The sequence below is a fragment of the Oryctolagus cuniculus genome, chromosome 3 (genome assembly GCF_964237555.1).
Source record: "Oryctolagus cuniculus chromosome 3, mOryCun1.1, whole genome shotgun sequence".
Lineage (NCBI taxonomy): Eukaryota > Metazoa > Chordata > Mammalia > Lagomorpha > Leporidae > Oryctolagus > Oryctolagus cuniculus.
Window position 1 is genome coordinate 161,157,094 of NC_091434.1, and position 15,947 is coordinate 161,173,040.

Genomic DNA, 15,947 nt, shown 5'->3' on the forward strand with positions numbered 1-15,947 from the left:
GCCTCCTTGGAATAATTAGTCTACATACATTTCCCTAACAATCAGCAATCTTAATTTGTTATGTAAGATTTTATACATAACTTTTTTTCCTTTTCTTTATTTCTTAAAAATGACAAATCTAAAATCTCTTGCACTAGAATAGCTGTGCATAAAGAATTCTGAAATTAGAGATATCGAGGCGGAGCGGCAAGATGGTGGAATAGGAAGGGAGCACACTGATAGTCTGGGAAGAGACAGTTTAATAAAAGTGGAGATATTGCAGGTTCAAGGAAGAGTAGGGGAAGAAACAGCAGAGGAAACTCTTCCGGAACTAGTGATTCACGGTGGACCTGCGTGGAGGGTGTGGGAGCCCATGGCTTGGGATACCAGCGGCAGAATCAACGCTCCACTGCTGGAACGCGAGGTGAGTCGAACCTCAATAGCCCGAGACACCAGCGGGAAAAAGAAAGAGGAGACTAGAGGGAACGAGGCTTGAAATCCCGTGGGGAAAAGTTCACCAGGCTAACTAGAAGAGAGGAAAAAAAAAAAAAAAAGTGACCGGCATGGACATGAGTCTCTCTCTCCGCTCACCTCTCAAAGGCAAGCAAGACAAAGAGCAGGGGCCATTTTGGACATACATCACAAGCCGCACGACCTCAGGGCTACACCCGCCCTCACCCAAGAAGAAAAACCTGACTCTGGGGGGCGGGGGGGGGGGTGAAATAACAGGAGATTAGGATCTAGTGAATGTGTGGTGCTACTGAACTAAGACTGTGAAAAGAGACGGTGGGTGAGAGAACTCACGGAACTCACTCATGTGAGTACTCTCCAGAGATGTTACAATTCGGTAACCTTGGCAATCCAGTGGGAGACTGCAGGAGAATCTGAGCCGACCGTGAGGGCAGAAAAGATTCCCTGTGTGGTCCTTGGGAAAGAGCTTCCAATCTCTGGCTCCTGTGGGTATATCATTCGCCTCCTAACTACCTTCAATTCTGCTCAGCTGTGAGGAATTACTTCCCTTCTGAACCAAAAAAAAACAAAGATTTACCATGCCTAACCTGGGAGTGTCACCTTTGGCACACCCTTAACCCTGAGGAACCAAACACGGCTCTCAGGCCACACCCATCTCAAGCCTCTAAGGCTCCATCAAAAGCAGACAGTCCACTTAATACAGCCATAGTATAACAAGAAAAAAAAACACCACAGGTTGGGAAGAAGGATCCAAAGAATATCACCACAATGCCAAGCAACAAACGCAGAAACCAAAGAAACAAGAACAAGGAAGACATCATGACACCCCCAAATGAACAAGACAAGATTATGAAGATGATGAGATGGAAGAAATGCAAGATATGGATTTCAAAAAATTTATGATAAGAACATTTAGAAGTTTTCAAAAACAAATGCCTGCCATACGGAAATCCTAACTGGACAGGATAGAAAATCTCTCTCATGAAAATGAAATCTTAAGGAGGAATCAAAATGAAACGCAGAAACTAGTAGAACAGGAAAGTGTGATAGTGAAGAGCAATCAAAATGAAATGAAGAACTCAATAGATCACATGAAAAACACATTAGAGAGCCTTAAAAATGGAATAAGTGAAGCAGAAGAGAATATCGGACTTAGAAGACAGAGAACAGGAAAGTATACAGTCAAACCAAAGAAAGGAAGAGGAAATTAGAAATCTAAAAAATATTGTTGGGCATCTACAGGATACTATTAAAAAACCCAACATTCGGGTTCTAGGAGTTCCTGAAGGCATGGAGAGGGAGAAAGGATTAGAAGGCGTTTTCAGTGAGATACTTGCAGAGAACTTCCCAGGATTGGAGAAGGACAGAGACATCCTAGTACAGCAAGCTAATAAAACCCCTAGTAAACATGACCAAAAGAGATCCTCACCACAACACGTTATAATCAAACTCACCACAGTGAAACAAAGAAAAGATTCTAAAATATGCAAGAGAGAAACGTCAGATTACTCTTAGAGGATCTCCAATTAGAGTCACAGCAGAATTCTCATCAGAAACCCTACAGGCTAGAAGGGAATGGCGAGACATAGCCCAGGTAATAAGAGAGAAAAACTGCCAGCCCAGAATATTATATCCTGCAAAGCTATCATTTGTGAATGAAGGTGAAATAAAGACCTTTCATAGCAAACAGAAATTGAAAGAATTTGTCACCATTTATCCAGCCCTGCAAAACATGCTTAAAGATGTGTTACACACAGAAACACAGAAACAGGGTCATCAATATGTAAGAAGGTAAAGGAAGAAACCTCACAGCAAGAGATCACAAGAAGTTCAAAGCAGATATTAGAAAATATCTTTGGCAAATGGTAGGGCAAAGTTACTATTTATCAATAGTTACATTCAACCATAATGGCCTAAACTGTCCAGTTAAAAGACACATATTGGTTGATTGGGTTAAGGAATAAAACCCATCTATTTTCTGCTTACAAAACACATCTATCCAACAGAGATGCACACAGACTGAAAGTGAAAGGCTGGAAAAAGATATACCATGCCAACAGAAATGAAAAAAGAGCGGGTGTAGCCATCTTAATATTGGACAACATAAACTTTACCACAAAAACTGTTAGGAGAGACAAAGAGGGGCACTATATAATGATTAAAGGATCAATTCAACAGGAAGATATAACAATTATCAATGTATATGCACCTAATTACAGGGCACCGGTTTATTTAAAAGATTTGTTAAGGGACTTAAAGGGAGACTTGGACCACAATACAACAGTACTGGGGGACTTCAATACTCCACTCTCAGAAATAGATCAACAGGACAGAAGATCAACAAAGAGACAGTAGATTTAAACAACACTATAGCCCAAATGGATCTAACAGATATCTACAGAACTTTTCATCCTACACAGAAAGCATTTACATTCTTCTCAGCAGTACATGGAACCTACTCTAGGACTGACCACATATTAGGCCATAAAGCAAGTCTCAGCAAATTCAAAAGAATTAGAATCATACAATGCAGCTTCTCAGACCATGGAGGAATGAAGTTGGAAATCTGCATATGCTCTAGGGATTCCTGAGTTGCTAACACATGGAGATTGAATAACATGCTCCTGAATGAACAATGGGTCTTAGAAGAAATCAAAAGAGAAATCAAAAACTTTCTGAAAGTAAATGAGGATAAAGGCACAATATACCAAAACTTATGGGATACAGCAAAAGCAGTGTTAAGAGGAAAGTTTATAACAATAGGTGCCTACATCAAGAAATTGGAAAGGCACCAAATAAATGAGCTTTAAATTCATCTCAAGGATCTAGAAAATCTGCAGCAAACCAGACCCAAATCTAGTGGGAGAAGAGAAATAATTAAAATCAGAGAAGAAATCAACAGGATTGAATCCAAAAAAAATTACAAAAAATCAGCCAAACGAAGAGCTGGTTTTTTGAAAAAATGAGTAAAATTGACACCCCATTGGCCCAACTAACTAAAAAAAGAAGAGAAAAGACCCAAATCAATAAAATAAGAGATGAAAAAGGAAACAAAACCACAGACACCACAGAAATAAAAAGAATCATCAGAAATTACTACAAGGACTTGTATGCCAGCAAACAGGGAAACCTATCAGAAATGGATAGATTCCTGGACACATGCAACCTACCTAAATTGAACCAGGAAGACATAGAAAACCCATAACTGAGACAGAAATTGGAACAGTAATAAAGGCCCTCCCAACAAAGAAAAGCCCAGGACCAGATGGATTCACTGCTGAATTCTACCAGACATTTAAAGAAGAACTAACTCCAATTCTTCTCAAACTATTCAGAACAATTGAAAAAGAGGGAGTCCTCCCAAATTCTTTCTATGAAGCCAGCATCACCTTAAACCCTAAGCCGGAAAAAGATGCAGCACTGAAAGAGAATTACAGACCAATATCCCTGATGAACACAGATGCAAAAATCCTCAATAAAATTCTGGCCAATAAAATGCAACATTACATCAGAAAGATCATCCACCCAGACCAAGTGGGATTTATCCCTGGTATGCAGAGATGGTTCAATGTGCGCAAAACAATCAATGTGATACACCACATAACAAAATGCAGAAGAAAAACCATATGTTTATCTCAGTAGATGCAGACAAAGCATTTGATAAAATACAACACCCTTTCATGATGAAAACTCTAAGCAAACTGGGTATGGAAGGAACATTCCTCAATACAATCAAAGCAATTTATGAAAAACCCACAGCCAGCATCCTACTGAATGGGGAAAAGTTGGAAACACTTCCACTGAGATCTGGTACCAGACAGGGATGCCCACTCTAGTTCTGGAAGTTTTAGCCAGAGCTATTAGGCAAGAAAAAGAAATTAAAGGGATACAAATTGGGAAGGAAGAACTCAAACTATTTCTCCTTTGAAGATGATATGACTCTTTACTAAGGGGATCCAAAGAAATCTACTAAATGACCACTGGAACTCATAGAAGAGTTTGGAAAAGTAGCAGGATATAAAATCAGTGTACAAAAATCAACAGCCTTTGTATACACAGGCAATGCCATGGCAGAGGAAGAACTTCTAAGATCAATCCCATTCACAATAGCTACAAAAACAATCAAAATCCTTGGAGTAAACTTAGCCAAGGATGTCAAAGTCTCTGCGATGAGAATTGCAAAACCTTAAAGAAAGAAATAGAAGAGGATACCAAAAAAATGGAAAAATTTTCCATGCTCATGGATTGGAAGAATCAACATCATCAAAATGTCTATTCTCCCAAAAGCAATTTACAGATACAATGCAATACCAATCAAAATACCAAAGACATTCTTCTCAGATTTGGAAAAAATTATACTGAAATTCATATGGAGACACAGGAGCCCTCAAATAGCTAAAGCAATCTTGTACAACAAAAACAAAGCTGGAGGCATCACAATACCAGATTTTAGGACATACTACAGGGCAGTTGTAATCAAAACAGCATGGTACTGGTACAGAAACAGATGGATAGACCAATGGAACAGAATTGAAACACCAGACATCAATCCAAACATCTACAGCCAACTCATATTTGATCAAGGATTGAAAACCAATCCCTGGAGCAAGGACAGTCTATTCAATAAATGGTGCTGGGAAAACTGGATAGCTACATGCAGAAGCATGAAGCAAGACCCCTACCTTACACCTTAAACAAAAGTCCACTCGACATGGATTAAAGACTTAATCTACGACCTGAAACCATCAAATTATTAGAGAGCATTGGAAAAACCCTGCAAGATATATGCACAGTCAAAGACTTCATGGAAAATACCCCAGTGGCACAGGCAGTCAAAGCCAAAATTAACATTTGGGATTGCATCAAATTGAGAAGTTTCTGTACTTCCAAACAAACAGGAAAGTGAAGAGGCAACCAATAGAATGGGAAAAAAATATTTGCAAACTATGCAACAGATAAAGGGTTGATAACCAGAATCTACAAAGAAATCAAGAAACTCCACAAGATCAAAACAAACAACCCACTTAAGAGATGGACCAAGAACCTCAACAGACCTTTTTCAAAAGAGGAAATCCAAATGGCCAACAGACACATGAAAAAATGTTCAAGATCACTAGCAATCAGGGAAATGCAAATCAAAACCACAGTGAGCTTTCACTTCACCGCAGTTAGAATGGCTCACATTCAGAAATCTACCAACCACAGATGATGGAAAGGATGTGGGGAAAAAGGGACACTAACCCACTGTTGGTGGGGATGCAAACTGGTTAAGCCACTATGGAAGTCAGTTTGGAGATTCCTCAGAAACCTGAATATAACCCTACCATACAACCCAGCCATCCCACTCCTTGGAATTTACCCAAAGGAAATGAAATTGGCAAACACAAAAGCTGTCTGCACATTAATATTTATTGCAGCTCAATTCACAATAGCTAAGACCTGGAACCACCCAAATGCCCATCAATAGTAGACTGGATAAAGAAATTATGGGACATGTACTCTATAGAATACTATACAGCAGTCCAAAACAATGAAATACGGTCATTTGCAACAAAATGGAGGAATCTGGAAAACATTATGCTGAGTGAATTAAGCCAGTCCCAAAGGGACAAATATCATATGTTTTCCCTGATCGGCGACAACTAACTGAGCACCAAATGGGAAACCTGTTGAAATGAAATGGACACTATGAGAAGCAGTGACTTGATCAGCCCTTGTCCTGTTGATGTATAATGTAATACTTTATCCCTTTTAGTATTTTTTTTTTTGTTCTAGTACTATTGGTTGAACTCTAATTAACACACAATTATTCTTAGGTGTTTAAATTTAACTGAAAAGTGATCCCTGTTAAATATAAGACTGGGAATATGAGAGGGAGGAGAGGTACAATTTGGGACATGCTCAATCGGACTTGCCCCAAATGGTGGAGTTAGAAACGTGCCAGGGGATTCCAATACAATCCCAGCAAGGGGGCATGTACCAATGCCATCTCACTAGTCCAAGTGATCAACTTCAGTTCACAATTGATCACACTGATAAGTCTAAGAGTCAAAGGGATCACACAAACAAGACTAGTGTCTGCTAATACTAACTGACAGAAGCAAAATGGGAGAGAACTATCCAACATGGCAAGCAGAATACACAGCAGACTCATAGAACGGCCGATGTCCTAAACAGCACTCTGGCCTCAGAATCAGCCCTTAAGGCATTCGGATATGGCTGAAGAGCCCATGAGAGTATTTTAGGCATGGAAAGCCAAGACACTCTGGCACAAAAAAAAAAAAAAAACCACACACACTCTAAATCAAAGATCTCTGCAAGTGAGATCCCAGTGGAAAGAACAGGCCATTAAAGAAGGAGGTACCTTTCTCTGAAGGGAGGAGAGAACTTCCACTTTGACTATGACCCTCTCTGAATTAGATCAAAGTCAGCGAACTCAAAAGACTTCCATAGCCTTGGCAACTCATGACTAGAGCTTAGGGAGATTACTGACGCCATAAACAAGAGTGTCAAATTGTTAAGTCAACAACAGGAGTCACTGTGTACTTATTCCTAATGTAGGATCTGTCCTTAATGTGTTGTCCAATGTGAAGTAATGCTATAACTAGTATTGAAACAGTATTTTACACGTTGTGTTTCTGTGTGGGTGCAAACTGATGAAATCTTCACTTAATATATACTGAATTGATCTTCTGTATATAAAGATAATTGAAAATGAATCTAGAGCCGGCGCCGTGGCTCAATAGGCTAATCCTCCACCTTGCGGCGCCGGCACACCGGGTTCTAGTCCCGGTTGGGGCGCCGGATTCTGTCCCGGTTGCCCCTCTTCCAGGCCAGCTCTCTGCTATGGCCAGGGAGTGCAGTGGAGGATGGCCCAGGTGCTTGGGCCCTGCACCCCATGGGAGACCAGGAAAAGCACCTGGCTCCTGGCTCCTGCCAGGATCAGCGCGGTGCGCCGGCTGCAGCGGCGGCCATTGGAGGGTGAACCAGCGGCAAAGGAAGACCTTTCTCTCTCTGTCTCTCTCTCTCACTGTCCACTCTGCCTGTCAAAAAAAAAAAAAAAAAAAAAAAAAAAAAAAAAAAAAAAAAAAAAAAAAGAAAATGAATCTTGATGTGAATGGAATGGGAGAGGGAGCGGGAGAAGGGAGGGGTTTGAGTGGGAGGGAAATTATTGGGGGGGGGGGAAGCCATTGTAATCCATGAACTGTAGTTTGGAAATTTATATTTACTAAATAAAAGTTTAAAAGAAAAGAATTCTGAAATTAAATAAAAAATCTGTTTTGAAAACAAAAATTATTATTCAATTTTAGAAGTATACTTATGCATTAGGTCCTTTAAATGATAATGTCCTATAAAATATAATTCAATTTTGAAAACTGGATTTACTGAAAAAATCTAATAAAAAGTAAAGAATGACAAAACAATCAAATCACCTCAAGAATAATCTATAACATTTCCCAAAGAATTACATCATCTTTGACTACTGGCACCAAATAGTATATCCTAGGTCCACCTTTTTGGAGACCTTATATTTCTGTAAAATATTTCTGTAAAATAAAGCAGAAGTAAAGTAATGCCATACTTCACAAAAGAGTATCATGCCTCTATTCACAGTTACCTTAATTACACTTATTATTGTTATCCATTAAGAGGCGACATTCATGTGAATTAATAGCCCAATGGCAAATGCAAGATATAAATATGTAATATGTATTAATATATTTTTAAAATAATTCTAACATTGTAGTTATTCAATTTAACCTTTTAAGCAAAGATAGACTTTCCCCCAAAAATGTACAAACTTGGGCTGAGGGGAAAGGCCACAAAAGACAATGACTGATGTTTACAAAACACTAATAAGCTGAGATATACTTGCTCAGTCTTTCCTGTTTTTTATAACTTTGTCAAACAGATATTTTTATCCTCATTTTAAAGATGAGGAAACTGATGGCTAAGAAACATGCCCACTTATAGAACCAAATTACTCAGAATTCATTTCTGACAACTCAAAAAGAAATGAAAAAGTAATCTAAAATTCTTTTAGCAATAATAAAATCACAAGGTCACAATCAACTGACTATAAGCACACCCACAATAACATTTCCATCAACACTACATGTTATAATAAACCAGGATTTTATTATAATCTACATTTTAAAACTGAAAATATCAATGCTGAAAGTGCAAAATGACTTTTCTTTTATCTCAAACACAATCCTACTTTATTAGCCAAGGATATATTGTACCTAGAAGGACTGAAGGTTTTACTTTTCAAACTGCTGTCTAGATTAACCAAACTGCAGTGAACACTTGTATCTAGTTAAAGAAACAGCTAGTATTTTATAATATTTGATGATTAAGGAAATATCTAAAAGAAGCCCAGTATAGTGATGGGCTCATTAAAGATATTCTCTGAGTATTTGCAAAAAGAGAAGGAAGGATCATCCATCCTAAATAATGGCACATCTTGGTCAAATCATTATATCTTTGGGGGATGGGAAGGGAAGGTATTTAGCAAAGTTGTATGGAGTTTCACTTAGATCTTCTATGCTTTGGAATGGAGTCTCCATAATCCTTCTACTCCAAAGGCCACCTCCCATAACCTCAATGGCAGGGCCAGATACCAAGACTCAATTAAATCATGTGAAAGATCTCATTAGAACCAGCTTTCAAATATTCAACTCCAAGAAACTCCCTTAGATTTTCATGCATCTATGCATGAAGCATATGAAAAATTCTCAAAATTGGCAGTCCTCATGACAGGATTCTCAAATCCACTCTATCAGGTCTAATGGCATCTGGCAATGAAACAATTACCACATAGCTGCCTATTTCTCCTTATCCTTAGCTCTTTAATCCAACTCTCCAAAGTATGTACACAAATTAAAACACCTTTGTTCCTCAAATGTAAAAACGTCATTGCTACTAAACAAAAACTAACACATAAGGTGGGTACTTAGCACAACTGTTAGGATGCCATTTGGGATACCATATTCCATATCGGAGAACTCTGTTTCAGTCGCAGTTCTGTTCCCAATTCCAGCTTCCTGCTAGTATGAATTTGGGGAGATAGCATGTTGTGCTCAAGGACTTGAGTCCCTGCCACCCACATGGGAGACACTAACCAAGTTTCTGGTTTCTGGCTTCAGCCTGTCTCAGCCCAGGGCCATTACAGGCATTCACCGCAAGGATCCACAGATGAGAAATCTTTCTGTCTCTATCTCTCTGCCTTTCATATAGTTAAGAAAAGAAGAGCCGGCGCCGTGGCTCACAAGGCTAGTCCTCCACCTTGCGGCGCCAGCACACGGGGTTCTAGTCCCGGTCGGGGCGCCGGATTCTGTCCCGGTTACCCCTCTTCCAGGCCAGCTCTCTGCTGTGGCCCGGGAGTGCAGTGGAAGATGGCCCAAGTGCTTGGGCCCTGCACCCCATGGGAGACCAGGAGAAGCACCTGGCTTCTGCCATGGGATCAGCGCGGTGCGCCGGCTGCAGTGCGCCAGCCGCGGCGGCCATTGGAGGGTGAACCAATGGCAAAAGGAAGACCTTTCTCTTTGTCTCTCTCACTGTCCACTCTGCCTGTCAAAAAAAAAAAAAAAAAAAAAAAAAAAAAAAAAAAAAAAAAAAAAGAAAAGCAAATCCTAACTCACTTCTTTAATATCTTAAGTCATCTGCTGGACTTCTGCTTTTGACCATGGAAGTGTAACAGTGACTACATTTATTTTCCAGCCTTCAGACAATTAAATAAAAAAAATGAAATAGCAGTTTTTAAAAATTAGACAAAAAGTACAGACAATTGAACTCTGTATTAATAATTCTGGCTTACTTCCTGGAAAGTTTGCTGGTAGAAAACAGAAATAGAAACCAAAGACCAGTAGTCTCACTGAGATAACAAGCCTCCAAGAAACGTAACTTGACAGAAATTATGGATGATTCCTTCATGCTATATTGTTATTCATGTGCTGAATGGGTGGCTTCTTTTCCTGACAAAACCTCACACCTGAGTCAAACATTCGTCTCCTATTTAATTTATAGCTCGGCTCAATCTTTATAAGTCATTTAATAGTAGAAGCTTCTGCAATGTATGTGCAAAGCATGGGCCAGTGGAACCACAAAAATATAAAAAAACCATAAATATTACATTGCCTAATGTAATTCAAGTCTCTGCAAATTCCTGTTAATTAATAAACGTGGTTATATTAAATTTATAATACCTTTTCTAATGCTCTACTTCCTTAGCTTACTTCCTCACAACTATATCTATACCTAATATTGCCCTATGTAATCATTTAATCTGTTTCTTCATCATACTATAAAAACAATATAAAAGCAAGGACTAAGTTTGAGTCACTGTTACAGCCCTAGTACCTAGAACAGTATCAAGCAGACAGGGGTTTTTCAATAGTTACAGAATGTTGTAGTTCAGTTTGTTTCCCACTCGCTTTTCTACTCCATTCTCAAAACCAATTACAGGCCTCAGATGACATCTGCTTTGGTCTCCAAGTGTCCCGAGGCAACTCTTCCTAGCTTACCAGAATTATATGAGGGTTGCTAGGGAGAAAAAGTTCTCCCTATGTTAGGACAGCTCTCTAAGATGTAACATGTTGGGGAATGGCGCTGTGGCATAGCGGGTAAAGCTGCTGCCTACAGTGCCAGCATTCCATATGGACGCTAGTTCGCATCCCAGCTGCTCCACTTCTGGTCCAGCTCTCTGCTATAGCCTGGGAAAGCAGTAGAAGATGGCCCAAGTCCTTGGGCCCCTGCACCCATGTGGGAGACCAGGAAGAAGCTCCTGGCTCCTAGCTTCAGATTGGCGCAGCTCCAGCCGTTGTGGCCCACTGGAGAGTGAACCAGCAGACAGAAGACCTCTCTTTCCCTCTCTACCTCTTCTTTTCTCTCTGTGTAACTCTGACTTCCAAATAAGTAAATCTTAAAAAGAAAAAAAAAAAAAGTAACATGTGGAATGTAAAATTAAGTTACTATGATATTTAGGTCACATCAGTGGAACTAGAAATATAGAAACCAACAGTCTATTGCAATGCTCTAGACAAGATGTTAAAGGAATATGAATTAGAAGAAATGGGGGGCCGGTGCTGCGGCTCAATAGGCTAATCCTCCACCTTGTGGCGCCGGCACACCAGGTTCTAGTCCCGGTCAGGGCACCGGATTCTGTCCCGGTTGCCCCTCTTCCAGGCCAGCTCTCTGCTATGGCCTGGGAGTGCAGTGGAGGATGGCCCAAGTGCTTGGGCCCTGCACCCCACGGGAGACCAGGAGAAGCACCTGGCTCCTGCCTTCGGATCAGCACGGTGCGCCGGCCGCAGCGGCCATTGGAGGGTGAACCAACGGCAAAAGGAAGACCTTTCTCTCTGTCTCTCTCACTGTCCACTCTGCCTGTAAAAAAAAAAAAAAAAAAAAAAAAAAAAAAAAAAAAAAGAAGGGAAGGATGGAGGATGGGAAGGATGAGGAGAGGTGTGTTAGAACAAAAATTAGTAAAAGAAAAACATTTCATTATACATATTTTTGTACTACTGTGAATGCATTACCTGTTAAAATCATTTACATGTAAGGGGTCTCCAAAAACCTCATGGAAAACTACATACTATGAAAAAACTATGCACTGATTGCAAAATTATTTTTCACTGAAATACAATCTTTTAATATTATTTTTTCACAAATGTCCTGAAGATCCCTCAAATGTACTTGTATATATACATAAAATTACATATCTGAAAATCAGATGAAAAATTATGCAGAAATACAATCTGTTTATACTATTTACCTTGTAGTCCAATCTTTAAAACAGCTGTGCCATTTCCAAGTTAAAAAGTTGGTTTTCCCTGAAATAAAAGAAAAATAGTTACCAAAAAAACCTAAATAATTTCATTATTGTAACCTAAGTAAAAATTAGAATTTTAAAACAATTAAGATATAGGTAAAAATTAGAATTTGAAAATAATGAACAGTTTTAACTTTCAAGAAGTCCAATCATTGTATTTAAATAATAATTCAAAGACATGACATCCAGCTGAATTTGTTTTTCTAGGAAAAAAAAAAAGGAAACAAAAATATTTTAGGTTCATAAATTTCTTAAAGCAATCATATAGATATAAAGATGAATTACATCAACTTTCCTATTACATTTTAGTTTGTAATATTTTTCTTAACAGCAAAAGAAAGACATTGTCTCCCAGAAAGGAATATAAATTTAATTAAGAAAACCTTAGAAATGTAAGGTGATAATTTCATAAATAAGGATGGTGTGGACAAATCCACAGATTAAGATACAAATAGTCTTTGTTCTGCTTCTGTAAACAACCAGGACTGCCAGGTCTCAGGCACGATTGTTTAATCTAGATGGTTTCTATGATTTCTTCTGGCTCTATTTCATGAATACATTATTGGACTCTTTGAAAGTTTCTGTTCAGAAATCTATTTAATAAAGTTTAAGACTAGATCTTGTAATAAAATATCCCCATACTAATATTCCCAATTTGAGATAACCAAATAAAATAAGTTGTACTTATCAGATAGAAATCAATTTAACTTACATTTTTTATAAGAATTATAAGTAAATAAAATACAGCTATGAGTAACATATGCACATTCAAAAGTTAAAATAAATACATGTATTTAAAAAAGTCTGTGGAAATGGGTATTGTGAAAAAACTGCAGAAATTTAAAAACATTTTATAGTAAAACACATTTACTTTTATTTTTCCATGAACTTTTTAATGTACTTTTAGAGTTCCACATAGGAGGTCAAAAGCTAGAAAGAAGGATTTAGAAAGCTGGGTAACTTACAAGTTTCAACTTGTCTTAACCCATCAGAGTTGAGGGCATCCAACTAAGGAAACCTCCAAGGAGATAAGGGAGGCAAGTGCTTCCCTTACCTGAGGTAAATAGCAAATGAGTCAAACATGGGCAAGAAAAATTCATCTGGGCCTGGAGTGGTAGTGTAGTGGGCTAAGCCTACACCTGCGGTGCCGAAATCCCATATGAGCCCCAATTCATGTCCCAGCTGCTCCTCTTACAATCCAGTTCTCTGCTATGGCCTGGGAAAGCAGAAGATGCTCCAAGTGCTGGAACCCCTGCACCCATGTGGGAGATCCAGAAGAAGCTCCTGACTCGCTTTTGATACACCCAGTTCCAGTCGTTGAGGCCATGTGTGGAGTGAACTAGAGGATAGAAGACCTTTTTCTGTCTTTCCCTCCATCTGTAACTCTCTCAAATAAATGAAATCTTTTAAAAAAAATTCATCTAATATTTTTAATGAATGTCTAAAGAACAAGGTTGGGATCGTAAAAACATGTGGAGCCCCTGGAAGCATTCCTCTACACAGACACCATATGGTTCATGCCAAGAGGTGGGCTTGCATGGCAGCAGTTACTATAAGAAAAGGCAGGAAACCCTACCGGAATCTCCTCATCTTTCATTCAAAACAACAGCCTTAAAATGCTGGGAAAAGGGCTACAAGTCCTTCAATGTTAGAGATCTGATGAAAACTCACTGTACCTAGAAAGAAGAAACAGAAAATCTTCTACCCCAGCTTCAGATGGGCAGGAAACCTATTTAGTATTAAGGCTAGGACTTACAGCTGGGATCAGGGCAAGATCACTGAGAAGACCCCACTGCTTTCAGAGAGAGGCTTAATCAAAAGCTAATAGCACCGAATAAAAAATAACAGAACACAGACCTTACAAGAGGCAAAGCACAAGGAAAAGATGTAAAACTGAGGATAGAGAAGACAATGAATAAAATCTTCCAGCACAGTCTCCAATCTACTGACAAAGTTGCTCTAGAGGAAGTTCAAGCCTATAGTGCATTTAAGAAACTACCTAACAGATTTCATACCCAGGCCTACTCCTGATTAGATTCACCCAAGGTACCACACTAAAGTGCTAACATAAAAAAAAGGCCTGCACATTTCCAGGAATAAAAACTATTTATCCCAGTTTCACTGTCCTACTCTAGAAGTATGACTTTCAATAACATATTAAGCAGCATATAAAAAAGGCAAGAAAAAATACACTGCAGAGCACCAAACTATCTAAAGACCCACAATAAAGTTAAATGAGATTAATTAAATGCAAAGCAGGTGTATTTTGTTCTTTAGTGCGTGATTCAATTAAAAAACCTGAGCAAAAGAAGAGAATGACCAGAAACAGAAGCAGCTATATTTACTGGAATAAGACATTGTGGTTTAATAACAATAGAAAAGGAACAAAACACTTAGGCACCTAGAGAGAACTCCAGCACCTGAAAAAGGAATTCCAGAACTTGGAAAGGGAACTCCTTAGACTTCAGGAGGCACAGGAGAGTGGAAGTACAAATGAACTCTGTCTTCCAGAACTACTCCAGAAGGTTTCTACTACCCTAAAGCAAAACTCACTGACACTGCTCTCACAAACTGCTGGGGCTTTGAAAGTAAACTGAGACTACATATCACCCCCTACCTGAGGGCTCTCACTCCTGCACCTTCCATGCAGAATATCTCCCCCATGCCCTCCACAACTAGGGCGAATGAACTGATCAAGCAGCAGATTTAACCAACTCCCCTCAGACCACCTTTTTGAAAACAAAGACTAAGCTTGTTATGGGTTAGGTTTAGGGCCTAAATTAATTTTTCCAGGTTCCTGTCTTTTATTTAGAAAATTCTAAATACAGGCCCAAACATGGCATGCACTGTGATAAACTTTATTTACAAAGTGAGAAAAATACACAGACCCATTAGGGCTTTATTAAGGGAGAATAGGATCAAAGAAAGGTAATTTACATACCCTGCTCTGCTCCTCCTGAGTCCATGTAGAGGAGAGAGAACAAGTCTACTCTTCCTAGCCTTTTATGCACTTAGAAAAACGGATGTGTTTATGTGGTCCCACCCCCACGTCCCAGGGGAAGAGAAAGTACTTCCTGGGGAGGCGGGGTCTGCTGATTGACAGGTAGGTGAACATGGCAAAGGAGATGTGGCTTCTGGTTCATGAACTTAAAATTATCTAAGCTGTCCTACATCAAACTGAATTAGAGGGACTGAACAGGGGCCCTTAGGGCATAAAAGAAGAGACAAGAGACCCTGTTAACCCAGGATCCCTAATTAACCTATGTGATTCATGTATGTTCACTCCCCGAACAATTATAAACCCTACCTTCAGGTGTGGCAAGTGTGGCCCTTAAGATTGTGCTTCTTGGATAAAATGCAGAAATTAACCACAACAATACTGTAATATGCACCCAGGGGTAGTTAACAAGAAACATTCAAGAAGAGAACAGAACACCTTTGGTTGATACTGAAGCCCTCAGTTACATATTGTCTCAACAGTTTTACCTGTAACGGGAGCTATCCCATTAGAAAAGCAGTTTGAGGCCGGCAGTTGAGGCACCTTGCGGTGCCGGCACACCGGGTTCTAGTCCCGGTCAGGGCGCCGGATTCTGTACCGGTTGCCCCTCTTCCAGGCCAGCTCTCTGCTGTGGCCAGGGAGTGCAGTGGAGGATGGCCCATGTCCTTG

At 39.4% G+C, this 15,947-nt stretch overlaps 1 protein-coding gene across 17 annotated transcripts in view; it reads right to left on the reverse strand.

Annotated features, from left to right (window-relative positions):
• Positions 1–15,947, reverse strand: part of POT1 (protection of telomeres 1) — a 161,173-nt gene that overhangs the window by 135,750 nt on the left and 9,476 nt on the right. For all 17 annotated transcript variants that reach the window (XM_070071278.1, XM_051848937.2, XM_008258246.4 and 14 more), the window contains exon 3: positions 12,224–12,281. The gene's annotated coding sequence lies outside the window, so the exon portion shown is untranslated. The remainder of the gene's footprint in view (positions 1–12,223; positions 12,282–15,947) is intronic.